Source organism: Narcine bancroftii, chromosome 7, assembly GCF_036971445.1.
Source record: "Narcine bancroftii isolate sNarBan1 chromosome 7, sNarBan1.hap1, whole genome shotgun sequence".
In the NCBI taxonomy this organism is placed as follows: Eukaryota; Metazoa; Chordata; class Chondrichthyes; order Torpediniformes; family Narcinidae; genus Narcine; species Narcine bancroftii.
Genome location: NC_091475.1, coordinates 96668420 through 96696016, shown reverse-complemented (window position 1 = coordinate 96696016; position 27597 = coordinate 96668420). Strand labels below are relative to the sequence as shown.

Here is a 27597-nt window from a genome sequence, read left to right as displayed (position 1 = left end):
TTATGGACCCTGATGTGCTTCCGTAGCAGGGCCGGCCCTGGGGTTGCCATCCATGGAGGGATGGATGAACCATTTGCCGACCTCCTAGGAAAAGCAAAGAGGCGTTCATGTGGGGTGGTGTTAATGGCGGTGCATAGGAATGACCGGATGGCGTGGAGAGCCTCAGGCAACACTTTCTGCCAGCTGGACACTGGCATGTTCTTAGACACCACCTTCCAGATGGTGGCATTCTCTGTTTCCACCTGACCATTACCCTTGGAGTTATAGCTGGTGGTCCTGCCAGTGGCTATGCCTCTGGCTAAGAAGTACTGTCTCAGCTCCTCACTCATGAACGAGGACTCCAGGTCGCTGTGAATGTAGTAGGGGTACCTGAACAGGGTGAAGATACTACGTAATGCCTTGATAACGAGGTCATATCCGGGGAGGGAATTGCAAAGGGAAACCTGGAAAATTAATCCACCACCATCAGGAAGTAGGCGTTCCTATTGGAGGTTGGGAGGGCCCAGTTGTTGTCCATATCATTACACCTATCACTTGTTATATCATCTCTATTCTCTATTTCCTATTAGCAAGTCAGTCTTCTATCCATAATCTCTATTATCCCCCTGTACCACAAGCTTTCTTCTGCTTATTAAAATTCAATGTGGTACCTTAAATAATTTCTGGAAATCTAAGCATAGTATATCCAGTTGCTCCCTTTATCCAAATGAATTATTTCTTCTTCAAACAATTCCAATAAATTGGTCAGACAGGATTTCCCTTTCACAAAACTATGTTGGGGTTCCCTTAATATCTCCTCAGTGTCCTGCAATGGCATTTTAAATAACTGCTTCTACTATTTTCCCCAAGGCAGGTATTACGATAACTATCTTGTGATGTCATTCTTTCTATGACCCTCCCTTTCTGATTAAAATGTGAAATGATACTCAATTAGTACTAAACAACTATATAGACATTCATATCAAACCCAGGTTGGACTTCGATACCATGGTCGCCTATACTCTACATGCTCACACATGTGTACATACTCTACAGTCAGGGACTTACACACAGTTGTGTGGCTCTCTGTAAACACTGATCTATCACAGAACTACAGCTCAGCTTAAGAGTAGAGCACACCTAACCCACACCACTTCCAGTGATGTCCACAGTAGTGACCTGGCATGGAGCGATGTCCGGGACTTGGACCACAAGGCTGAGAGAAAGAATGTTTTAATAGTTGATGTTATACACAGTTCTGACCTGGGCACAGAGCCAACAATGACCATAGGTAATTTAAATGAGTCAGTGACAAGGTGTGCACTAATGGGTGGCCGGAATCCAACCTTGATTGACAGTTGGTGTGACTTCTGAATAAGTTTCAGACAGGGAGGATATGTGACTGCCTAAAATGCACACATCCCAGACAGGCAGGGAGTCTGTGTGTTTTTCTACAAACCACATATAACAATTAGAGAGCATGCCTTATTTAGAAAGGTTGGAGATGAGAAAAATTGAGAGATAAGCAGTAGGGAAATTCTAGGCAGCTGTGGGCCAAAGGGCATGTACTTTGCTGCAGATTTCTATGCTCTATAATTTGATTTCCCATTTGTACAAGAGAAGTGGTCAATCTTTGTGGATGATGCAGTCAATGGGTTTAATTGGATGGTTCTTTCAGAATGTTACCAAAGTTACTACCATACTGCAGAAACCTCCAATTCTGTAAAGTTAGCCAAGTTCAAGACCAGAGCATGGATTTTCAATTCCTATCCCTTCAAATATGTTAACCTGGTAGATTTTTTTTGTCCCTTATCCTGAGAGAAATGTTTACAATGATTTGTCAATCTGCCAATCCTTCCACTCCTGAGAAACATGTAGTCCTTTCACTCACTCTGGCATCTTATTGAACTCCAATTTTAAAGACCTCACCATTGGTGGCTGTGCATTCAGTGCCTAGGACCCTAAATTACCTTCCTGAATCTGTTAATTTCTGTTCATGATTTTCATTTAGGACAATCCTGGAAGCCTAATATTTGCATGTCCTGACAACTCCTTTTGTGTAAACACATGATTTTCATTTTCGTTTCAGTTGTTCCTTTGAGATGCTTTGACCACATTAAAGGGGTTTTAGGAATGAAAACTATTTAATATTGTTTGGTGTTCCAAAAGGAATGCTGCTCCAATGTATGCCTAAGTTTGGAGATAACAGCCACAAAAACAACTTCTATTTATATTTATAAGAAATAAATATACTGAAATACTTTGCAGAAGCTTAAATGGACAACACAATGACCATCTAAATCAAGAATCATAGAGAAGACTAGCTAAAGGCTTGGGAGCTTAGAAGGCTTTTCGATAAGATGGAAAGATGGCAGTTAGATGACTGAAGTTTCAGAGAGTAATAGTGTGAGGGAATTGGTAGTGGGTCTGTAAGGAGTTGTCTGTCAGGTGTTTGTATGTTCTCGCCGTGTTTGCATGAGTATTCTCCAGGACTCAGGTTTCCTCTTACCCTTCAAAATGTACTGGGATGTGAAGGTTAATTGGATGTAATTGGGCGGCATGAGCTTGTATGTTTACATTTTTAAAAATTAAATTAAAATGTATAAAATGATATCGTAAAGAATGAACAGACCTCACAGGGTTATTAAGCCAGTGAAAGATACAAAAACTCTTCAAAATTGGCATCATATCTAAAGGCTTCTTTACTACTACTACTTCATCTCTCAAGGCAACCTAAAAAAAAACAAACGGAATAAATATCCTTGAAATTATATTAAATAATGAAACAGATCTCAATCCTTGCACCCACTCAAAAAATATAATAAATAATGATGGCATTTCTTTTTCCACTTAAACAACTGCAAATTGCAAGAGATAGTTTTATGCTATTTTCAAATTGTGTTTTACAGCGACAATTATCTATGAGAAATAAGATACATGCTGCAGAATCATTGAACCAAACTCCAGTCACAGCCATATATTTTAATGTAATTTTAATTTTAATGATACAGCACGGTGGAAGGTCCTTCCAGCCATGAAACCTGTGCTTCCAAATTACAACTAATTAACCTTCCATTTTGGAGGGTGGCAGGAAACCAGAGCACCAGAGGAAAATAATGCAGTCCACAGGAAAAATGTACAAACTTCTTAGACAGCACAGGATTTGATCCAGGATTGCTGGTGGTGTAATAGCATTGCACTAACCCCTACCCTAACCCTGCCACCCAATGGCAGGTAACTCTTCAATTAATATTAAAAGTTGAAATGTACATTCCTTGGAAATCAGACATTCTGGATATAGTTCTACAGCCCAAGGGCTACACCCTCCATCATGCTGACTAAACGCCAGCATCTGGAGCGACCAAGGGAAGTGGCGTTTGTGTCATCATCAACTCATTCTCATGCACAGACATGATGGTCACGTCCCAGTCCTACTGCCCCAACCTGGAACATCCGGCGATCAAGTGCCGCCCATCCTACCTGCTGAGGGAGTTCACTGACATCATCCTGGTTGCAGTGCACATTCCGCACCAGGCTAACTCAGGGACTGAGCACTGTGATAAACAGCCACGAGACAGTACATTCTAATGCCTTCCTGTTCATTATGAGAGACATTCATCAGGCTAACTTGCAGAAGACATTGACAAACAACCACTAACATGTCCCATGCAAGACCACGAGAACCAATACACTCGACCACTGCTACACCACCATGAAGAACGCCTACCGAGCCATATCATGACAGCACTTTGGCAAATCTGATCCCTTGGCTGTACTTCTATTCCCGCTGTACAAGCAGAGGCTGAAGACCATAGCACCAGTGGGGAAGTCAGCGAAAGTATGGTCAAGGAAGGTTGAGGAGTGTCTGCAGGACTGCTTTGAATCAGTGGAGTGGAACAGTTTCAAGAACTCATCCACAGACAGATGAATATGCAACAGGTGTCACTGACCTCATCAAGACCTGTGTGGATGAGTGTGTGCCCATGCGTAAATACCGGGCGTTCCCCAACCAAAGCCCTAGATGAATCAGAGAATTCATAACCTGCTGACGGTGAGATCAAGGGTGTTTAAGTCTGTGGATGGGGTCTTTACAAGAAGTCCAGGTATGACCTGCGGAAGACCATCTCCAAAGCAAAGTGGCAATCCCAGAGGAAGCTAGAGACACAGACAGATCCACGCCAGCTATGGCAGCCTACAAAGCGAGGACGAACATAATAGATGACTGTGATGCTTCACTACTTGATGAGCTGAAAACCTTCTGTAACACTTTGAAAAGAAGAACCAAACAGTGCCGACTATAATCCCTGAAAAGGCTGAGGACCCTGTGATATCTGTCTCTGAGGGTGATGTTAGAACATCATTCAAGAAGGTGAACTCTCGCAAGGCATCAGGCCCTGGTGGCATACCTGCCAGTGTACTGAAAATCTGTGTCGACCAATTAGCTGGAATCTTTATGGATATTTTCAACCTGTCATTGTGGCAGTCAGAGGTTCCAACCTACTTAAAAAGGGTATCAATCATCCCGGTACCAAAGAAAAGTAGTGTGAGCTGCCTCATCAACTACCAACCAATAGCACTAACTTCTACTGTGATGAAATGCTTTGAGAGGCTAGTCATTACAGAATTAACACATACCTTAGCAAATATCTGTACCCACTGCAATTCTCCTGTTTACACAATGGCTACACAGCAGACACAATATTGCTGGCTCCCCACTTAGCTCTGGATCACCTCAAAAACAGCAATTCATGCACACAGCTGCTCTTCATTGACTACAGCTCAGCCTTCAATACCATTATTCCCTCAGTGCTGGTCAAGCAGCTACAAACTCCGGACTTCTATATCCAATTCTGCAATTGGATCCTGGACTTTCTCATTGGAAGACCATCATCAGTACGAATTGAAATCAACGTCTCCTCCTCACTGATTATCAACACGGGCGCATCCCAAGGATGCACAATTACAATGCCATCTACAAGTCTGCTGATAACACAGTTGTCAGCAGAATCACAAATGGATATGAGGAAGCGTACAGGAGGAAGATAGATCAGCTCATTGAATGGTGTATCAACAGCAACCTTGCGGACAATGTCAGCAAAACCAAGGAGATGATTGTAGACTTCTGGAGGAAGTCAAGGGAACATGACGCAGTCCTCATCAAGGGCTTAGCAGTGGAGAGGGTCAAGAACTTCAAATTCCTGGGTGTCAACATCTCCAAGGATCTGTCCTGGAGCCTCCATGTTGATACAATCACAAAGAAGGTTAGCCAGCAATTATACTTTGTTAGGTGTCTGAGGAGATTTGGTATGTCACCAAAGATTCTCGTGAAATTCTACAGGTGTACTGTGGAGAGCATCCTGGTTTCATCACTGCCTGGTATGGAGGCGTCAACTCTCAGGGTAAGTATAAACTCCAGAGGGTTTTTAACTGAACCTGTGACATCACAGGCACCAGACTTCACTTCATTGAGGACATCTACATGAGGCAGTATCTTTAAAAAAAAAAGCAGCCTCTATCCTCAAAGACCCCCTTCCACCCAGTACATACCCTCTTCACTCTGCTACAATTGGGAGACCAAACATGTCCATTGGGATCTTTTGATTAGATCAGTGGCTTTCAAACTTTTTTTTTTTTATTTCCACTCACATATTACCTTAAGTAATCCCTATACTATAGGTGCTCTGTGATTAGTAAGGGATTACTTAAAGTAGCATGTGAGTGGAAAGAATAAATTTGAAAACCACTGCATTAGACTATGCATCTTGAATAAAAGGGTGAGTTTTATTTGAAAGTCAGTTCATTTTGGCATGGTCAGGTGACATTAGGATGAATGTACTTTTTCTGTCAAAAGTTGCAGGTTAGATATGAAAAATGCGAATAAGATGATAAAGTGTTTTAGTGAGGTGAGAGTTTCATATGGTCATGTAAAGCTGATTCCTTTTCATACTGACTCACAGTTAAAACTTATATAAAAGACTGGTTCTACAATGTTTGTTTTAACTATGTATATTTACTTTAATTTATGTTAAAGTGTTACTGTCAGGTGATTTTTAATTACACAATTTCACTTTACAAGATAAAAATCTGATGTGCTTATGGGTTATTCCTGTGTGAAGTAGTTTTAAAGATAAATTTATATGTAATTATGTGCAGGGAAGCATACAATTAGCAAGACGCCCCATTAAGACCAATAGCAGAGGGAAATAAAGCAAAGCCCATATTTACAATTTGGAATAAACAGACAAGGAATTTTTAAAAATTTGAAATTCAAGAAGATCAAAATCATTCCTGAACTGAAAATAAAATGAGGGTGTCACTCTAAATGTCTTTTTATTGCAAAGCAATCAAATCTTGCACTTTTGATTCTAATTGCATCTGAAGCGATTCAGAGGCTCAAGACAAATCATCTATATTGTCCTTTTCATTACCATCATGTTGTTTCACATAATCTTTGAGGCAAATTTGATAAATAGACTAACTGATCAGCTGTTTTTTCTTCATCATGGCAACGGACAGTCAAAGGTTCATGATGGAGGTCTTGAGATATTGGTACATTGCCAATCTTCTCTTCTTTCTTTCTTTGGCTAGGCTTCGCGGACGAAGATTTATGGAGGGGTAATGTCCACGTCAGCTGTAGGCTCGTTTGTGGCTGACAAGTCCGATGCGGGACAGCCAGACACGGTGGCAGCGGTTGCAAGGGAAAATTGGTGGGTTGGGTGTTGGATTTTTCCTCCTTTGTCTTTTGTCAGTGAGGTGGGCTCTGCGGTCTTCTTCAAAGGAGGTTGCTGCCCGCCGAACTGAGGCGCCAAAATGCCAATGACCAATGATAAAATATTCTACATTTAATTTATATGATGAGTCAGAGAGAGATAGACTTTAAGCGTTTAAAGAAAATTGACTTGAAATATTGACTGTTCTACTTTCTACAGATGCCTTCAGACCTCCTTAGTGAGCTTTAAAAGACAAGAGCAAGATATTGGCACATCATAAAATCTTGATTAGATCCACCTGGTATATTGTGCGCAATTCAGGCTTTCATACTTGATGAAAGATGTGATTGCAGTGGAGAAAGTGCAATGGAGATTCACTGGATGATGCCTTTGAATGTATGTGCTTTGGGGATTGATTGCATCAAAAGGGTTTGCTTTCTTGGAGTGGAAAAAGTTGAGAGGCACCCAAGAGACTTGTATAACATGATGAGGAACACAGATAGGGGAGATAGTAAGATTTTTTTTTCCACATGGTAGAAGCAACCAATAGGACATTGGTTTCAGAAAGAAGGAAAAGATTTAAAGGAACCTGAGATTGCAATATGGAAGACACTCTATGTGAATGAGACAGGTACACTCAAAACATCCAAGAAACATCTGGACCAGCACTTGAATTGTCAGGGCAAGTAAATCATGAACCAAGTGCTGGTAAATGGGCATGGAAAAAAATAAATATTTCATGGTATGGTGGACATAGTAGGCTAGTAAGCCCAATTCAGAATGTATGACCAAAGTCAGTACATCCATACAGGTAGTTGCCGACTTAAGACGGTGATTAGGACTGAAGGATCAGTTGTATCTCAGATTGAACGTAAATCAGAATTTTGCCCGTGCATGTGGAGTACCAAAACCTTAAATTAATTTTTTAAATCAAATCTTTTCTTAATCAGAAATTTGACAATAAAAACTTAAAGTTTCCTTAATTTGTTGATCAACCTTGGTGAATCTTTCCATATTCGGGTCCATACTTACTTTGTTTGTCAGCATCCTGGGGTCCAATGGCTGCATGCAGCCATCTTGATTGCTGTGAGTCTTCAGTTGATGCATGAGCGAGTCTTCGGTGGCCCATGCACGAGTCTTCAGTTGGCCCATGCACAAGTCTTCGGTTGGCACATATGCAATGGGTTCATGTATTGGAGTTTGGTTGGCGCTTATGTGAGAGTTAAGCCCCCTAACGTTAGTGAAATTTCACCCTCAACTCTCACACATGCCAACTGAACTCCAATATGCAAACCCACCATGCATGTGCTAACTGAAGACACATGCATACCCACAGGAATCAAGATGGCTCTTCATACTTGCAGAACCGTTTACAGCCTCTTATTTTCTCTTTGTCCTTTAAATTTTTTGAAACAGTGGAATGAGACAAACTATTGGCAAGGGAAAGGTTTTTCCTCTTGCTTGCCCTCTTTCTAGCGTGCCTAAAGAGGTGCGACTGCATGTCGGGAACTATATGCGTATATGCATATTTTTAAAAGAAATTTGGTCATATGTGTCGATGGAAACAAGTTGTGGAGTACCTGTATAATTATTGGCTTTGAAGGCAGTGTAGGGTAGGTTCATTTGGTTGATTTCAGAAATGAAGAAGCCATCTGATAAAGAGAAATTGAATAGCCAGGGACTGTATTTAATGGAGTTTAGACAGATGATAAGATTAAAAAAAACATATAAAATTATGAAAGAAATAGATAGAAACAAAACAGGGCTATCTTATTGTATGCATTTAAGACACAGTTATATAGATTTTTGAAGAATAGGGTATGGGGAACAGGCAGGTAAGTGGAGATGAGTCCATGGCAAGGTCAGCCATTGAATAGCAGAGCAGACTTGATGGGCTCCTATTCTAATGTAAATATGTTCTATTTCCAGCATTTTTTTTATATAAAGGATAAAGTTTTTTAGGAAATCATGCTGGAGATTTTGTCTAAAGTAGTCATGGTTAAAGGAATGTGGTGCTATTGGAGGACTGTCAAGCTGCAAAAGTTTGCAACACTTGAAAGAATAAATTCACAGGAGGATATCAAGTTTTGAATTTTACACTGAAGAAGTCTGTGAGTTGGAAGTCAATGTGGATCAGAGATGCACAGGGTGGATTGGTGAACAGCATTTGGTACAAGGTAGTTAAAGGAAAGTAGCATTTTGAATGAAGATAAGTTTATGAATAATTGAAAACACGAAATACACAGAATACTTGAATCTGGAGCTGAAACCATAAAGAAAATTCAGCAACAGAAGGAGGGATGGAGTCTGACAATGTGTTCAGGGAGAGAATGGAATCCAAGCTGAGTTAAGAAACTTATTGGTTGAATCAAAAGAGCTTGGTCTTGCCAAACTTTATCTTGAAAACAACCAAATTTGTCCAAGGCTTGAGATTGGACAAATGTTCAAAGAACATAGAGAATTTGTGGGCTTGAGAAAGGAGGTGCTAAGACAGATGTGAGGTACATCAATTGTGATCTATTATTTTTGTGCTCTCCTTCAGTTGATATAGTTTTGCCAGGTTATTAAACTCCCTACTCAAATTGTTTCTCTTTATCCACAATGGATGCAAATCAGTAAGTTTTGACATATATCGAAATGTCTTGATCAACCCTCAATATTTCTCAACCATGTACTTATTTGAAGGGGAAAGGACAGAACGGGACACACAAGCGAGTACAGATGCTAGAATATGCAAGAAAAAAAATCTGGTTGAGAAACTTCACAGAACCTGCAGCATCAGTGGGAGTAAAAGAAGGGTTGACTTTTTCAGATTGAACCCTCCATCAAGACTGCGATAGCCAATAAAATTAGGACAGGTTAGGAAGGTTTGGATAAGGCTAGTGGGGCATTGGTGAACCACGAAGGAGTGAAGAATGACAGACAAATAGGAAGGGTAAGGGGTGGAGTTGGGAGACCAATGCATTTGATTGGCAGGGTCAGAGAGGCAAGCAGGTTGGTAGAGGAAACGAGTCATGCAGAGTGAAGGTGGAGACAGCGAGATGGAGGTTAATAAGTGGAAATAAAGGTGATCATTGGCGGAATCTGATAAGTAGAAAAGGTGATAATGCTGTTGAACTTATTTTGGGAAGAGATGAAAGACAAATTAAACTGGATGGCGAGGGGATTCCTGTTGGACAAATGTGGGTAAAGAATGAAACTAGGAGGAAGTGGAGGGATAAGAATGGATGGGGATGGGTGAGGATATTTTGGAAAGGGGGTTAAAAATAGAATGGGGTTAAAAGGAGGAAAATAGAAGTAGATTGGAAGAAAAGAGGGAGTCTCTAGCGGAATGGAAAATGCATACCATTGTGTTGTAGATTGCTCAGGCAGAATATGAGTTGTTGTTCCTCTAGTTTGTGTTTCACCTCACTCTGGCAGCGGAGAAGATCAAGGATGGACAAGTCGGTGTGGGAATGGGAATAGGAGTTGAAGGGTAGAATAATTAGCAAAGCGAGCATCATGGTTAGCATAGAGGTTAGGGCAGCACAGTTAAGGCACCAGCCATCAGGGTTGGAATACAAAGGTATCCATAAGAAGTTTGTATGATCTACCAGTCTCTACATGGGTTTCCTGCAGATGCTCCAGTTTCCTCCTACCCTTCAAAACATACCAGGGGTTGTAGTCAATTGGACCTAATTGGACAGAAGGGCCTGTTACCATGTGTATCTAAATTTTTAAAAATTTAAAAATTGGAAAAGCTATGCAACTGGGTCTATAGGATGACTATAGTGGATAGAGTTCAGATGCTCAGGGTAACAGTCCCATTACTAAGCTTGCTCTCTCCAGTGTCGTGGAGGTCATATCAAGAACACCAAATGCAGGGATGAGGTTGGAGGAGGTGCATGTGAATCTTTGCCTCATTTACAAGAGTTGTTCAGGTTCCTGGATGATGGTGGAAAGGGGACAGGGCAGGGGTTGGTCAATTAATCACATTCTCCTCATTTCCAGAGTTTGGATTATCCATTAAGGCATGTTATTGGATTATCAACTCAATCTTAAATCTATTTTATATATTTGATAGTTAAAATGGATTCCCTTATCTGAAAGCCAGAGGTTGATGGAAGGCAAGATCCTGGGAGAAGCTAAATACCAGTACTGACAGACTCTAGCAAAGAACAGCAACCATACTCTCTAAGCTTCTGCAGATTATACCAGGGATTACAATTGACTTTATCCACAGTGAAGGAAATCTGACCCATTCCAGTCAAAATGTCCTTCAGAATCAATCTAGGCATCTCCACGTAAATTATGGATTAAACCTAAGTAATACCATCCAGAATTCCTCCATCCAATTGGAAGATGAGCCTTTCCAACTTCAATTATGAATCAACCGTATCAACCCTTCAAAAATTTAGCGAAATCAATCACCATTCCATTCAAGAGAGTACAGCCTTAATATCTCATTTTACAACACTCTTGGCATCATAGGAATTGATTTTTTGAATGTTTGCTGTACGGATTCTTACATAAGTATCTCCCATAATTAGAGAAAGAAGAGCTATACACAATATTCCACATCTTGAGTCACCAGTGCTCCATGTAATTGGAGCCACATGGCTCCACTCTTGCACTCAAATCCCATTACAATAAAAACCATCAAACTGTTTGCCTTCCCAATTAGTTGCCTAATCAGCATATTAACTTTCAATTATCTGTATAAAAGCCCATTGAATTCCTTCTGATCACTGAAACTAATCTTTTACCATTTATAAAAATACTCAGCAATTCCATTTGTTTAACAAAGTGCATAATTTCATATTTTTCCTCATTACATTTCTGCCATGTCCTGATACCTTCTCTTAGCTTAACCTTTTCACTAAAAGTCTCTCTGCATCCTCCTCACTACCCTTACTCCCACCGTGCTAAGTAGTTTCTTCTTCATGAAGAAAGCATGTCAGTGTCTTTACTTCCTCATGAGTTTGCAGAGGTTTGGTGTGATGTTGGCAAATTCTACAGATGTGCAGTCGAAAAGTGTGTGGACCAGCTGCATCACAGTCTGGTATGTGGGCACTAATACCGCTGAGCAGAAACCCCTGCAAGTAGGTAGAGGACACAGTCCAGAGTATCATAGACAGAACTCTCCTCACCATTGAGAAAATCGACATAGAATGCTGCTCTCAGAGAGAATCAGCAATCATCACACCAGCCAGACATTTTCTGTTCTTACTACTGCCATCAGGAAAGAGGTATAGGGGCCACAAGACTTGTATCAACAGGTTCAGGAATGGTTGCTACCCCTCCACCATCAGACTCTTAAGTAACAAACTCAATCAGAGTCTTATTTAAGGACTTTTACTTCGCACATGAGTTTTTATTTTCTGGATTGGACAATTTGTTTGCACTTCCTTCCTATTTATATTTTCCAATTTTATATGTTCCTTTTCTTGAGTTCAGTCTTTTTTTTGCATTACTGATAAATATAAATTCTTCCTGGGCCACAGGAAAAACCAAATCTCGTAATGTCATGTCTATACTGTGACAATAAATCTAAACTTTGAACCTTTGAATTTTGATAGAGATTGTGACCAATTTGGGCTGCAGCACTGATTCTTGCTGCACCCCATTATTCAACCTTCCAAACCAAAAATTATCCATTAAGTCCTGCTTTTTTTTTGTCAATTAACCAATCCTAGTCAATCCCAGTATACTATATCCAATGTCATCCTATTTATTTTTCTTTATTTATCTGTTGTGCAACACTCTCTCAAAGACCTTCTAAATGCTTAAAAACACAACTGTTTCAGTTATCTATCCTGCTAGTTGCAACCTAAAAAATTACAAAAGATCATTTTAAAAGTTGTCTAAGTTTCACCTGTTCATTTGGATGGCATGGGCTCATGACCAGAAGGGCCCATCACCATGCTGTATCACTAAATAAAAAATATATTATATTAAAAAGTACTTCTTTTATCAGTCCATTTTAATTTTGCAGTCTGACTAGAAGAATATAACAACAGTCTTATAACAATAGATTTTTTGGTCAATAGTGATATCAGACTAAGTCATTTATATTTACTGATTTCTCTCTCCTTCCTTTCTTAATGATTTGTTAACTTCCAATTTGTGAGATTAATTTTAAAATGAATTGAACTTACAAAATTATAACTGGTCTTATCATTACTTTTTAACTCAAAGTGGTTTTCAAACTGCCCCCTAAACTCATATTCCACCTTAAACAATCCTTATGCCATAGGTGTTCTTTGAGTAGTAAGAGATTGCTTAAGATTGATGTAGGTGAAAAGAAAAAGTTTGAAAACCATTGTTTTAATCATACCTACTTGACTTGTTATGTGCATGGTTTCATAACTCCAAGGAAATGGGCCAATGACAATTTTTGTCAAGCAAAATATTGGGTCTCGAGCAGTGGTTCTCAACCTTTCCATCCCACTCACATACAACCTTAAGTAATCCCTTACTAATCACAGAATACTTACGGCATGGGGATTGCTTAGGGGGGAAGTTTGAAAACCACCAAACCTTTGAATGAAAATCATTTCTTTGAGCAACAACTCAACTTTTTATTTTTTTTGTCATAATTTTCAGGGCTTACATTTATGATCCATCTATAATAGAACATGAGGAGATAGTCGTAATCTGGCTTCTTGAATCACTGCTGTCCTTTTCAAGAAGATATTCCCACAAAGGTGGAAGTTAGAATATCTTTAAAAGACAGAGAAAATTGATTTAATTGTATTGTAATAATCATACACCCATGTTAAGAAGGCTTCTCAAATTTCACTGTGGTTTTCTGATTTGTTTGAAACTTAATTAAGTTTTTAATGTTTTAGTTGAAGGTTTTTCATAGTGTTGGTTTCACAACATAATTCCAAATGAATGAGGAGGCTATTAAGTTCATGCGAATTCATCCATTCATAGGTGGTCTAAAGCCTTCTGCTTCTTCCCTCTCTTCCAGTTATTCCTGAGAGAATTCCTCCTACATCTAGAAATTTGTGTTTTGTTTCAATGATCATCATTACATCGTGGGCTGAAGAGCCTGTATTGTGCTGCATTGTTCTATGTTCTATTAACTGTGAATAGGCCACAGTCCTCATGAAATTAAATCTTCTGTTTTCACAATGAAGACCACCTTACAATCAAACCATATATAAATAAACTATACCCTTCTACTTGCAGTGGTCAATATAGCCACAGCTGGTTTATTTCCTAATGAGTGTGCCAGCAAACTTGCTTTCTTCTGATGCAGGGTCTTGTCTTGAAACATCCATAATTCCTTTCATCCAACAAAACTGCTCGAACCACAGTTTTATTTTTGCACCAGACTCCAGCATTTGCAAGATTACAGGTAGATAGGGATGTAAAAAGAGCTTTTGGAACATTGGCTGTCATTTTTCAAAGTGTTGGAACATTGGAATAAAGTTACCCATGTGGCAGGCTGCTGGTGACTCAAGGCAAGGAACCCACGGAGGCTGGAAACTGCTGTCAGGGGACTCGCACCAGATTGTAGACTGCTGAAGACTGGCTTGTCACTGGCTGAATGGGTACCAGGTATCAGAACCAGGATGTGCATGGGTGGAGAAGGCGCTGAAGTGTTGGAAATTTGGATCTGGAACTCGGGTTGCCAATAGTTTGGACTAAACTCTGTGCAGCTGCCTAGGCTACGGAAGCACTGGAGGCAAATCTACGGACACTCAGTGATTCGGGGGTGAACTCTCTTTTACTTCTCTTTCTCTTGATGTGCTTCAGGTAATTTCTGCCGATGGCGAATCTGTTTGCCTTACAGCAGGCAAAAAAAAAAAAAATTGTAATATGGCACTTTTATTACATGATCATGAATTAAATCTTGAATCTTAAAGACATTGGTGAGACCATATCTGGAGTATTGCATGCAATTTTATTATCAATAAATATCAATCATATCAATATGATTGAAAGAGTGCAGAGAAAATGTATTAAGATGTTGTCAGGACTTGAGGAACTGAGCTACAGGGAAAAGTTGGTCAGGTTAAGATTTTATTCCCTGTGGCATAAAAGAGTAAGGGGAGATTTCATTGAGGTATACAAAATTATGATGGGTATAGATAAATACAAGTAGGGTTTAGGTAAGATATAGACCAGAGGAGGTGGGTTAAAGCTGAAAGGCGATGTTTAAGGAGAACATTATGGTGAATTCTTCACACAGAGAGTGGTAGGATTATTGAATAAGCTGCCAGCTAAATTGATGAATGTAGGCTCACATTTAACATTTAAGAAAAATGTGCAAGGATATATGGATGGAAGCGGTATGGAGAGAAATGGAATGGGTGCAGATCTGTGGGACTGGGCAGAATAATAGTTTGGCACAGAATGGAAGGGGCTAAGGCCTGTTTTCAGTGCTCTAATGTTGTATGGTTCATCAATCGTTCTATCTTGTGTGTCATTCTTGCTTTGTTAACTATTTTCAAATGGATTTGATTTATCAGTGGTTTACAAACTTTTTCTTCCCACTCACATACTACCTTAAGTATCCCTATGCCAAAGGTGCTCTGTGATTAGTAAGGGATTGCTTAAGGTGATATGTCAGTGAGAAGAAAAAGGTTGGAAACTACTGTTTTCATTGTACCTAATTGACCTGATATGTGTACAGATTCATAACTCCAAATGAAATGGACCAATGACAATTTTTCTCAAGCAAACTATTTAATTAACAATTGGATCTAGAGCAGTGATTCTCAACATTTTTTTCCCACTCACATACTGCCTTAAGAAATCCCTTGCTAATCACAGAGCACTTATGGCATAAGGATTACTTAAAGTGGTATATGTGGAAAGAAAAAGGTTGAAAACCACTGATTTAGGTCATAGAGGTAGATTGAATTAATTCAACATGAATGTGGTGTCAGTTTCCAGATGAATGTTGGTAATCCAATGGAAATAAGTGAGATATTTCAAATACAATCTGTGCAGAGAGAGAAGGTAAAATCTTTCACACAGGATCATGTCTGACTCAAGGTACCTTTAAGAATGATGGAAAATAAAATTCAGACTGATATGCCTGTGCTTACTAACAATTATGAAATATGGATCATAGTTACATTTAGAGCTGAAAAATTCTGGAATTTAACTAAGATTCAGAATCAACTCAGATTGAAAAGGTCTGAAGCTCATAGTCTTGGCTAGGCTACAAAATTAGAACCTGTGCCAAATTATAATACTTTCCCTAGTTTATTTTCTGCACTGTTTTCTCAAGATGATTTTTCTTCATGCCATTTAAAATGAAGATGAGTTGCAATAAGTACTTAGACATCCAGCTAACTATGAACAACATCTCAAAAAAAAAATCAGAAGCTGGATTTATGAAAAGAAAAAGGAGAGAAATGCATACCTAATAGCAACAATTTGTACAGAAGATAATATGAAGGAGCTTGTGTGAGCACACAGGCATATGCACATGCACATACAGACACATACAAGCACACACATGCACATGTAAGCATGTGTACACATACACATCAAAACTTGTAGGTGACACCAGGTGTGGATGAACAGTAGATAAACTGGCAGATAAGATTCAGGTCCCCTCTATGACACATCAAAAATTGCACTGGATCTCTGTTTAATGGGATTGCCTATACTGTGGCACATGCCTGCTTCACCCTGACTCATAAGTGAGAATGCTAACATGTCATTAACCTAAGGGATCTCTCCATGACAATACTGACTATACTCTAACAGGTTGTAAAATGCTGAGGATTTGAAAAAAGTCAATATAAATTCAAGATTATTTTCTTGCCTTGATTCAGAATGGCTATTTGTTGCACATAGATCTGCCAAATATCAGATAAGGCATGGAGTGATTAAGTGAATTATTGATTTATGAAAGACTAGCACAAGAACATGGTTCTTATTTTTATTCACGCTGCGTAGCACACAAGATGAGATTCTGCAGAATAATTCACTTGCATAAAAAGCACAGTTAATGTTTTGTCTTATTAATGTGCATTTATTCACTTGAAATTTAGCTCAGTGATTTGGGGTCTGAATCTATTTAAACCTCAACTTTCATATTAATTTCTCTAAAAACACAAAAGTGGAGAAACTCAGCAGGTCAAACAGCGTACTTATTAGAGCAAAGATAAAGATAAATAATGAACATTTTGGGCCTGAGCATCAAGGTATGAGCGAAATGTAGCAGGCACCTGAACAAACTGCTGGGAGGGAGGGAGGAGCACAGGCCCACAGGCAAATTTTAATAGGTGGATAGGGGAGGGTGGGCACAACAGCAAATAAGGGGAGAGGGGATGGTTCCATGAATGGAGAGGAAAGTGGGTGCAGAACTGGAGGAAATGAGTCAGAGGGATGGGGAAGAGAGGGAGAATGAGGAGTAGTCTAGCAGAAACCAGAGAATTTGAAGTTAATGTCATCCAGTTGGAGAGTGCCCAGACAGAATATTAGGTGTTGCTACTTCAATTAACATTGTGGCCTTGATTTGATCACGCTTGAGGCCATGGATAGTCATGTCAGCACAGGTGTGGGATGCAGAATTGATGTGGTGAGCCACTGGAGATCCCTGTCATTGATGTGGACAGAGTGAAGGAGCTCAGCGAAGCGATCTCCCCGTTTGTCCAGTCTCTCTGATGTAGAGAAAGCCACAATGGGAGCACTATATGCAGAAGATGACTCCCACGGATTCACGTGAAAACTTGCTTCACTTGAAAGGACTATTTGTAGCCCTAGATGGTCCTGAGGTGCAACTAGGCGCAAGTGTGGAACATTGTGTGGTCGAATGAGAAGTTGCGAAGAGGGTGATTGATGGAAAGGGATATGTTGTTAAGGGTGTCAGGGAGTGAGCGGACATTATTGAAGGCTATGTCTGGTAATATTATCATGTTTTAAGTGACAAAAATTGAGGAGTATTATATGTTTAATGCAGAGGCTGTTGGGGTGATAGGTGAAGACAAGAGAATCGTCTTTTTTGTTGTGTCTGGGGGCAGAAGGTGCCACCACAGATCTGCAGGAAATGGGCTTAGTTGATGGAACTGGAGGGAAAGCCACACTTTTGGAAGAAGTAGACATCTTGGATGATCTGGAGTGGAAGACTTCTCCTTGGCAGCAGATGTGTCGCAGATAGAGGAATTGAGAGAAAGGAATTGAGTCCCTACAGGGGACTGGATGTGAAGAAGTGCAGTCAAGGTAGTTGTGGGAGTTGGGGGTTTGTAAAAAAAAATGCCTGTATAAAGTTTGTGTCATGAGATGGAGAAAGAGAGATCAAGAACAGGGTGACTGTCGCTGGAGATAGTCCAAGTGAATTTGAGGATGGGGTACCTAAATAAAATGATGGGATGGGGAGGGGCACAGGGATGATCACTGGCCCACAGACAAAGGAGGGAGGGCACAACAGCAAACACGGGGAGGGGTGATTTGCTCCTAACGATGAAGGACTCAGGCCTGAAATGTTGCTTATATTAACTTTATTTTTACTATATAAATTACACTATTTGATCTGCTGAGTTTCTCCAATATTGTATTTTTATTTTAATTATTGCATCTGCAGACTTTTGTGTTTCATTTCATGTTAATTTCTGCAATGAGCTATATACTTTGAAAGATGTACTTTATGTGAGTAAAACTTCACCCGTACACATTTAGGTTATATATTGTACAATTATGCTTCAAAAGAAACACTTAGATATTACAGTGATATTGCCATATGATAAGTATAGCTGTTGTGAAATAACTGTACAGGGAGGAGAGTAATTTGAACATCAAGACAGAGGTCTGTAAGATTATAATAGATTTTTCAAATATGTTGATAGCACTTGTAATTTAATTATCAACTAGTTTTTTTTTTAATTTGGAATTATAGTTTTGCACAAATACAAAGAACAACTAAAAATCCTATGACAACTGCTTTAAAAAAATTGTGGTTTAAAAAAAAAGACTTTCAAAGCTCGCTGTGCATCGATCGGTGGATTCAATTTATTCCAGATAGAGTTTTTTTTTTTGTCAGCATTAATCCTAAAATAAGATTGGGTTGATTTAGTCTAACAAATAGCTATTTTATCTCTTAAGATAAATGTTTAGGAAGTCAGGTTAAATCAACAATTGGGAATTTAAAATTGTAATGGCAGCAATATATAATATGAAGATTCCTGAATTAAATCTATCTTTTTCAGGTAGGGGCTTAATGATTGCAGTAAGAAAAAAAATCAAAAACATTAACCTCCTTTGCACTTACACATGATACTGAAGCACTGGCTTTAATTTCCATTAAGGTGCAGCCTCAACAATAGGCCCACCTGTTAGCCCTTCTGATCCCGATGTTCACCTTCCTCGGGTTAGCTAATCATAAGATATCCAGATTAGGGCTCAGTGGTAATGCTGGAACATGTTAGGTCTCTGTATGGAAGGACAGTGAAGATTTCCCAATAAATTCAAGCCTATTGGTAGAACAGGAGGCTTAGGCAAGTTATTACTTATTTATTTTTCTTGGAGTCATTGTAGTCAAGACTCATCATGCTCCACAAGGAAAGCTTGACCTCCTTTGGCTTCTTCTCCCTTTCCTTGTAAAGTGTTGTCAGTTGTGACTAAGAAAATTGATGAGGGCAGGGAGGTAGAAGTCTAGAGTCCTGAACAAGAACTCTGTGATGTGCTGCACTGTCCTCCCATAAGAAAGGCTAATTGTGATACCCTCATAAATATGGATTTCGATATCTTGGGAGCCACATCTCAATGAGATCAAAAATTGATGAAGAAATTCACCATCACCTTCAATGTAACAGCACAGCTGTTGATCAATTGACAAAAGTTAAGACCTCAAAACTCATGCAAATCTCATGATCTGTTAATTAGCCATGATGCCATCCCTTTATATGCTTTGGAGACCTGGACTACTGGCTGCATTCTTCTCCAGGCACTGGAGTGATGCCACCAATGCTATTTCTGTGCAATCCTCCAAATTCACTGCAAGAATAACTAAACCAATATTAATGTTCTTTTCCAAACCAACTCCACAGCACCGGGGCCCTTGTTACACACAGTCAACTCCATTGCTAAGCCCATGGCATTTGCATGCCCAATGTCAGATTCCCAAAACAGCCACTCAATTCAAAACTTTAACAAAGGAAGAGATTACCAAGTGCAGAGGAAAAGTTTCAAGAATGTATTCAAAACCTCTTTGTAAAAACTGCAACATTCCCAGGGATTTCTAACCCATGGCCATTAAATGCAAAGAACATTTAGGTTTGTTTTGAAAACCTTTAATCCATACATTGGGAGCACAGAGAAATCTTGTATAAGTGGCAGATGCAACATGCTATCTATCCACCCATCTATTCCATAAGGTGTTTTGATGCCCATTAAAGGAAGAGTTCACAGTCCCCACTCAGCAGTTACCCCAGCATCCACAAAGCCAATGAAAAGGCCAGTTATCCTCAACCCCTTGGGATTGCCAAAGAATAACTGTGTTCTTCCAGTGGGGAAAACCAAGTTAATATGACTAGAGGTTGCCATAGATCTCCAGGGATATGGGAACAATTCTCTGGATTCAGTGTCAAACATGATTTGATGACATAGGTTTCCAAACTGTGGGTTTATCTCCAAATGAAGTCAAGATCCATGTGTCACACTCAAGCTGCCACATTGTCTTAAACATTGGAAGATTAGCTACCCATTTTCCATACACAATTAATCTTCTATCCTGAAACCCTCAGACTTCTCTGCACCACAAAAACTGTCAATCCCCTTCTTCATTCCTATCTATTTCCTAACTCATGAAGGATTGAAGATATCAACCCAGTATACTGGCATCCACAAATTGCAGATAATAGTATTCATTTCAAGAGCCCACTATCTTGCCTGATGTCCTGGGAAGAGAAAGTAAGTGAGGAGAGTGAGTGAGGGAAATGAGAGAGTGAGGGCTGGTCAGGGAATGGAGGCTGACTCTATAGGAAAGGTTGTCCATTGCCAGGAGTTGCTATGGGTTAGGGTGAATGAATCTCTGTTAGCAGGTGGTGGAATTAAATAAAGTTCAAAATAAAATCCAAATAGTATGAAGATTGCCCTTAGTTATAATGTCCACATCGTTGAACAAGAAGCTATTTGGCTCAAATTACAAACTTGAGAATTGAACACAAAACTCTGGATTGAAACTACATAGTAGTGCTGAGGAACATTGCATTGAAGGAGGAACAATATTTAAAATGAGGCCCAGGCTCCATCCTAATTTGGATATAAAAGATCGCAAAATAAGTTTGAAAGAATACTCAGAACTTGTTTTTGGTTGTCTTGACTAATAGCTATTTATTAACCAACTGAACTCTGATAAATTATTTGATCCTCATCATTGCCAGATTTTATGTTATTTGGTGGTTCTTTTGCTTTGATTGGGTTCTGGGCAAAAACAAAAGCACAGCAAAGTAGCTGAGGGTAGTGGTGATGTCTCCTACAATCTAATGCACATATTATTCCAACCCCCTAACTCACCCTTCTCAACCTTACATTGACACATCATCCCTCACAAAAACTCACTCATATTCCTCTCTGTTTATGTACTTCTGATCATTCAGAATTGAGATTTCTGTTTAATACTTTTTCCTGTGTGAAAAGCAACTTACTGGTAGTGAAAAAAATCTGGACTTAAGTACACATGTAAACAAACTGACTATGCAATACAGGGAGAGAAAAAATCAATAAAATGCAAAAGTAAGTGTCCTCTACCATCAAACTTCTCAGCAACAAACTCAGTCAGGGACTCATTTAAAGACCCTTATCTGTGCACTATTGATTTTTAAAAAATCTCTTTGCACTATCACTTTGTTTACATTTGTTATATGTTTATAGTTATTTATTTGTTTGCACGTACTTTATGGACAGTTTTTTTTTGCACTATTAATAAGTGGTAGTTCTGCCTCACCATCAGGAAAAAGGATCGCAGGTTTTTATGTGATGTCATGTATATACTCTGACAATAAATCTTATCTAAAATGCTGGAGGAACTCAGCAGGTCTCTCAACATCCATAGAAGGTAAAGATATATAACCAATGCTGTATATTGAACCTTGAAGATGGGCTCATGGCCAAAATATTGGTTATATATCCTTACTTCATATGGACACTGCAGGACCTGCTGACTTCCTCCAGCATCTTGTGCTTTTACCATAACCACAGGTTGATAAGTGACGGGTAATATATACACTGCAAAACTATCAGCTAATAATCATCTCTAACATGAGATTGCTACACTTAACATTCATTGGCTTTACTGTCACAATAGTCCCTGCCATCAATCCACTGGAAGATACAAATGAAAGGAATTAAACCATACAACTGCCTAAATATTGTGATTAAGAAAGCAGGCTAAAGGTTGGTACCATGCAGGCTCCTTTAATCCAAACCTTTTCACTATCTATGTCACAACTCTGGATTGTGATAGATACTCTCAACTTGCCTGGCTAAGTGCAGTTCCAAACAACTTAAAAAGCTCTGCCTCATCTGAGACAAAGCCACCTGCTTGATTGGTACCACATCAACCATCTCTCAATATTCATTCTTTCTCTTTCGAGGCTGCAGTGTTAACCATTGACATAATACATCAGAGTAAATTGGTAGCATACTCCAAACCTCTGGCCTTGACTACAAAATGGACAAGTATGGCAGATGCATAGGAGCATCTTAGAGGGATCTGCATGCTTTCTCTTAGTTGCATATATTGCCAGTCCTTCATTGTTGCTAGGTCAAAATCCTTTCAACAACACTGGGAGGATCTCAACCTCAGTTTTTTTTTAATAGGAAATGAGAGGAAAAATACTGGTCTTGTCAGACACAACCAAATTCTGAAGAAAAAAAAAATCTGCTAATATATAAAAATCTGCTCAATGCATGCAAATAATCTTGAACATTTTTCTGTTCATCCCGAAAAGTGTCCATTGATCAGGGAAAGAGTTGGAAGTGATCCACCAACAATCTCGCCTCCTCCCTCCATTTCATTGTTGACATGTCTGTCCATGGTCTCATGCACTGCCAGACTGAGACTGCCTATAAATTGGAGGAACAACACCTCATATTCCATTTGGGAACCGTCCAACCGGTTGGCATTAATATCCACTGTATCCATTATTTCCACCCCCCCATTCTATCCATAGGTCTCCTCTCCTCTAGCTCTGTCTCTCTCACTTCCTCCTCTGTCTCCTTCCCCAGCTCAATTCTCACCTTTCCTCTTTCCTGTCCTCCTATCATATCCAATTTGTGCCTTTTATCTGTTGATCTGCATTCCTCTCCATGCCCTGTCTTTTCTTATCCCTACCCTTTTAATTCAGCCATCTGCCTGCTTTTCACTCACACCTTGAAGAAAGCCTCAGGCCCGAAACGCTGGTTACATATCTTTACCTCATATAAATGCTGTGAGACTGCTGAATTCCTTCAGCACTTGACTACAATTACAGCATCTGCAGTCTCACATCTGCACCTCCACATTGGAGGTGCATGGAGCAGTATGGTCAAACATAGGGAGATGATCTCCACATAGTGTTTTATTGGGAAGAATGCAGCCAACATGCCTACTGACTCTCCTTTTCCCAATTTCTGGATTATCTGTGTTCTCCTTGAGTTGATCCCCTGATATACATCCATAGATGTAAAACAAAATGCAGCATATAAAATTGTAATGATTCAACATCATCACAATTTAAAGGATCAAAAGAAGACTTTGCTACTTATTTGGATAATTAAAAAAATTGATTAGTGGGAAATAGTATTGCCGATCAGGAAAAAGTCAAATATTTTCTGTGCTCTTTTGGGTTGTGCAGAACTTTGATGCTGTCAGGACTCTGGCTGCATAAAAGATAGTGGTGGATTGACCTCATTCAGAACATTTAAAATTTGGTCAAATCATTTCAAGTCTGGATCACTTCTTAATCCAAAATATTGGGCACCTTAAGGAAAGAAAGCCTCCTGTGGGCAAGATCATTATATTGAAGCATGTGGTAGGCTCAGTTCAGTGGTTCTCAACCTTTTTTTTGCCACTCACATACCACTTTAAGTATTCCCTATGCCATTGGTGCTCTGTGATTAGTAAAGGTGGTATATGTGTGGAAAGGGAAGGTTGAGAACCACTGCTCTAGACCCAATTGTTACTGATATATTTTGCTTGAGAAAAATTGTCAGTGGCCCGTTTCCTTTGGAGTTTTGAAACCATGCACATGACGAGTCAATTAGGGACGATTAAACAGTGGTTTTCAAACTTTTTCTTTCCACTCACACCACCTTAAGCAATCCCTTACTAATCACAGAGCACCGATGGCATAGTGAATACTTAAAGTGGTACGTGAGTGGAAAGAAAAAGGTTGAGAACCATCGTTCTAGTTGAGGCCTTCTGAATTTAATTTATTTGATCTTTCTAGCCAATCTAATTTGACTTTTCAGTCAGTAGGTGATATTGGATGGACCATGGAATTGCCTGTAAGGTGTTAGCATGCTATTTTTACCTCATCAAGGGTGTAGTCCAAAGAGTCTCTATTGCTCCAGGAGGCAAAGCAAGTGCTAAAATGTGAAATAGCCTTCATCTACTTTATCAATACGCAGAGAGTTTTCAGGAGGGACACTCCACAAACAATCGCAAAATGTCATAAGCAATCGTGTCACAATGGTGGAGGAAAACATCAGCAAATGTCCTTTGGATTTTGTCAGAGATGGTGCAACAGTTGTGGAAAAATAGATTACCCAAGGAGTTTTCCACATTACCCAATGTGTTAAACTCATTGATCATCCAAAGAATGTGATTGACACCAAAGAGAACATGCAACCAGAGGGAAAGCAATTAGGTTATTAACTGTTTATATGCTTCAAAAATGCAGAAAATAAAGTTACCCTCCAGATGGACCTTCCTGGAAAATCAGTCATCGTGCAATTGGATACTAGGATATCTGTATCATTTGTGCAGGAGCACATATGCAAGGAAAATTGTATTGGGCCCCTTGTAGTCATCAAAAATTCAGTTCTTTTATACACAGCTGTCAGAATTTCCATTGGCGGAGAGATTCAAGTTCCACTGAACTACAAAGGAAGTAAATTAATTCCTGCCCCAGATGAAAGTGAGGTGGAACAGCCCTATAGCATTGGGGATAAACTAGTTCCAAAAGATCAAACTGAACTTGGAAGTGCTGGACGGTAATGTTACTTCTGTTAACATTAAGGCGGACCGTGGGGAAATAAAATACTTTAAAGCAAAGATCCATGTAGAAACAGAAGTCGCACTCACCTTCACAAAAATTAATGCATGCCCTGAACCTTGATGGAACAGTTGAGAATAAAATGGAATATCTGGTGAGAAGCATCCTCAAGCCATGAGAGGAGAGACTCAGCAGTTCCCAACTTGAATGTAACAAAGCTAATTAAAGCAGTGAAGCTACATGGCTAATGCAAGGTCACAGTATATCACTTTACAGTGATGCTAGAATTTACCTCATGGGTAAAAGCCACAGCCTAAGAAGTTTCAATAGCACAAATGATTTTCCTGATCACCATCATTAGATTGTTCTTGAGTTGAAGCATATTGTCTGCTTTAGCACCTACATTATCGAAGCACATTGAAAAGGTTACGATGAGGTGGCAGTAATATGGAAACAAAATTAAGCAAATAAGATGCCAATTCCTGCAAAGACCAATGGAATGTCTAAACTAACTGAACTGATATTCTAGGTCTGTGTCTGAATCAGAGCAAAATGGATTCTGTTGTTCATCCATTTTAACTTCTTTTTCACCCTCTCCAAAACCTCTAGATCCTTCTTTTTGGGTGGCAACCAACATTTCACATGATACTGTAAAAGCGGTCTAAAAAAAGTGTTCTACAGCTGCAACATTCATACTCAATGCCCTGCCAGATGAAGACAAGTATCCATGTGGCTTTTTATCTACAACTCCTCCATTTTTGTGTCTTTTACAAACGAACTAATAAGACCCGAATTTTCAATCTGATCTCAAACAACAGAGATCCCTGCATAAACTCAGTCTGAGAACCACAAATTATTATGGGCTTCTAGTCAGAGAACCACCAGTGGTCACAGACCTCCAGTCAGAGAACCACCAGTGGGCACATACCTCCAATCAGAGAACCACCTGTGGGCACATACCTCCAATCAGAGAACCACCCGTGGGGCATAATCCTCCAGTCAGAGAACCACCAGTGGGCATAAACCTCCAGTCAGAGAACCACCAGTGGTCACAGACCTCCAGTCAGAGAACCACCAGTGGGCATAAACCTCCAGTCAGAGAACCACCAGTGGACATAAACCTCCAGTCAGAGAACCACCCGTGGGGCATAATCCTCCAGTCAGAGAACCACCTGTGGGCATACACCTCCAGTCAGAGAACCACCAGTGGGCATAAACCTCCAGTCAGAGAACCACCCATGGGGCATAATCCTCCAGTCAGAGAACCACCTGTGGGCATACACCTCCAGTCAGAGAACCACCTGTGGGCATACACCTCCAGTCAGAGAACCACCAGTGGGCATAAACCTCCAGTCAGAGAACCACCCATGGGGCATAATCCTCCAGTCAGAGAACCACCTGTGGGCATACACCTCCAGTCAGAGAACCACCTGTGGGCATACACCTCCAGTCAGAGAACCACCAGTGGGCATAAACCTCCAGTCAGAGAACCACCCATGGGGCATAATCCTCCAGTCAGAGAACCACCTGTGGGCATACACCTCCAGTCAGAGAACCACCAGTGGGCATAAACCTCCAGTCAGAGAACCACCCATGGGGCATAATCCTCCAGTCAGAGAACCACCTGTGGGCATACACCTCCAGTCAGAGAACCACCTGTGGGCATACACCTCCAGTCAGAGAACCACCAGTGGGCATAAACCTCCAGTCAGAGAACCACCCATGGGGCATAATCCTCCAGTCAGAGAACCACCTGTGGGCATACACCTCCAGTCAGAGAACCACCAGTGGGCATAAACCTCCAGTCAGAGAACTACCTGTGGGCATACATCTCCAATCAGACAACTATCGATGGTCACAAACCTCCAGTCAGAGATCTACCTCTATCTTCTGTCAACCTCACACATTGTTGGTTGTTGGCCCTGATCAGTCTCGTCCACAGTAATACTTATTTCCTGTGTCCTGAAAGCCTGCGTACTCAGCCCCTTACAATTATCCTTACACATTCATCACTGTGATGCTTAACACTGTTCTAGATTCATTTTTAATAATTGAATTTAATATAGAGATACAACATCGCAACAGGATTTTCCAGCCCATGCTGCACAAATAGACTCATGTGATAAATTAACTGACAAACTCCTCACATCTTTGGAATGTAAGAAGAAATGAGAGCACCCAGAGGAAACCCACACAGCCATAGAGAAAGCACGCAAACTTTGCCAGATTAATTCTAAAATAGGGGTTTCCAAAGTGGTCAATATCGACCCCTGGGGTCAAGGGGTCAAAAAATGCTAGGATGTTGATTGAACCTTTGAGGTTGAAAGAATTGTAGAGCCCAAGTTCCTCAGTACTTCCAGGAGCCTGAACTTTCACTTCTGCCTACAGCCTGAAGTCCTTGCTCAAGCCATGAATCCGAGGACCCTGCTCCGGCTGGGAGTCTGAGATCCCCACTCCTGCCGCAAGCCCGAAGTGACTTCTTTGATGCATCACTCCCACAGTTGAGAATGGAGCTGCCAATGTGGAGATGGTAGGATACAGGATCCCGAAGTTCCCGAAACAGAAAGAAAATTAATGGAAGAAAACCTTAAAGAAACTGCTAGAATGCACACAGGGGATGTGGGAACACGTCACTAATGCAAAAATTACATAAAAATAGTAAATCCACAGCCAAGAATGGTAAGGAAACAGCTCTGAAATCGAAGACCAAAGCTGAGGAGCCTTGTGGCAAGGAAAATGGCGGGCCACGTTAAGACCCGCTG

At 40.1% G+C, this 27597-nt stretch overlaps 1 long non-coding RNA gene across 2 annotated transcripts; it reads right to left on the bottom strand.

The window, feature by feature from the left end:
* LOC138739912 (uncharacterized) lies at nt 1-24249 on the bottom strand. Of its 2 annotated transcripts, none has more exons than XR_011342549.1 (3): nt 24152-24249; nt 13282-14465; nt 1-84 (listed from the first exon to the last, which is right to left on the bottom strand). It is a non-coding gene; the product is annotated as an uncharacterized lncRNA (long non-coding RNA). The 2 variants fall into 2 exon arrangements; XR_011342550.1 differs by lacking the exon at nt 1-84 and adding an exon at nt 2674-2712.
* Between the last annotated feature and the right edge of the window lie 3348 nt (nt 24250-27597).